Genomic DNA, 1578 nt, shown 5'->3' with positions numbered 1-1578 from the left:
CTCTTGGAGGAGAGACGAAACGTTTCATTAAAGAAGAACCCGTCCAGAAGACCTATACTATTTTTTTTCTTTTTTCAGATAAACTGTCTAAATTGTGCCTAAAACGTATTATCTTTGTATTTCTGGGCAAGTTTTGACATTTTTGTGTAAATTTATTTAATTTTGCAATATTTGATCTAAAAACGTCTTGGTGCTGCCCTCTATGGGTTGATGTTGGCTACTGTAGTTGATTTTTCTTATTGGTTAAAACAGTACAGCTTGTTACAACTTGCGCTGTAAACCCAGTCTTTTTACACAAGAGATGGTGAGTAAAGCAAACTATTGAGGTAATTTAGTTAATAACAAACTTTATTTTSAGGGGAAAACGAGGAAAATAACACATTTTCTCCAAAGCGACCTGTCATCTCAGCGCAGCAACAAACTGCAGCTACGTTTGGACAGCAACAATAATGACAAACTCTGCGCAATTATTTGTTTACCCTGACAGGAAAGTTATCTGCTCTGGGTCAAATATAGGTGAGCATTTGGTCCGGACCTGTAAAAGGACTATGGGCTTATTTTTTCCTTTTTTTTTTCCACAACCCGTCAATGTACTGGAGAACGGATGGTTGCGCACAGGTTTGGGCCAGATGTGGCACAAAATACAAAATTCTTATTTTATTTTTAGGCTGCTTTGGTCGACACGGATGGGATCAGAGTCAAAATGTCAGGATCATGATCAGCCCGATTCAGAGCTGGCACATGTGTAAACCCTGTTCTCCATGGGTTGTGCGCACCACGCCTCATTTAAATACTTTATTAATTTATTATCAAGAGTTTGTTCTCATTTTTACATCATTATAGTTATGAAGTGTACTGCCTTCTGGAGAATACTACACAAACAAAAGCATTAAGTAGATGAGAGGGAGAGGGAGAGGGGGACGGACGGACGGACGGATGGGGAGAGGCCTGGGCCCGGCGCCATTGCTTCTGGTTATGACAGTCACAGTCTTGAAGCGAGTAGTTGAAGCAAAATGCAGTGTCTGAGCTCTTTTATCATAAACAAACATGCCCACAAACTTCAGACGAATCAAACAACGTGTAAGGGAAGTGACTTATGTAAAATAAGGCTCCCTACATCTTCTCATAACAAAGTTATGAGAGAAAWTTTTTACCAAGGTTTTTCCTCATTACTTTAATATTTGTCTGTACAAAGTGAAGAGTGGCACAATAAGGGAACGTCAGACGAGTTCAAGTTGATTCATAAAAGATTATGCAATCATTTATTTACACACATTGAACAAATCATACGTTACACCTGATTGTGGATTTCCTATAACAAGCGTCTAAGTTAAAATGAGATAAAAACCGCGTCCGACTTTTCTTTCACATTAACTCAGATTACTTATATAGAACAGTAAAACGTCAGCTTAGATGTAATAGCTAAACAATTTACTGGCACTTTCACTTAGGGTTGGCAAAGGAAAAGGTAAGAAAAGGGTAAGAAAATTAAGGATTAGTGTTTCTGCTTTTATTTTGGAAAGTCTGTGACAACCGGATTAGCAGGTCCTCTCTGCTCTCGGCCTTCAACTTGACACG

At 38.6% G+C, this 1578-nt stretch overlaps 1 protein-coding gene across 1 annotated transcript in view; it reads left to right on the top strand.

The window, feature by feature from the left end:
* Nucleotides 1–1578, top strand: part of tpcn3 (two pore segment channel 3) — a gene marked incomplete at its 5' end in the record, with an annotated part of 51437 nt that overhangs the window by 42041 nt on the left and 7818 nt on the right.

Source organism: Austrofundulus limnaeus, unplaced genomic scaffold (genome assembly GCF_001266775.1).
Source record: "Austrofundulus limnaeus strain Quisiro unplaced genomic scaffold, Austrofundulus_limnaeus-1.0 Scaffold1709, whole genome shotgun sequence".
NCBI lineage: Eukaryota > Metazoa > Chordata > Actinopteri > Cyprinodontiformes > Rivulidae > Austrofundulus > Austrofundulus limnaeus.
The sequence above is the reverse complement of the archived record's forward strand: the minus strand, read 5'-3'. Positions and strand labels throughout refer to the sequence as shown.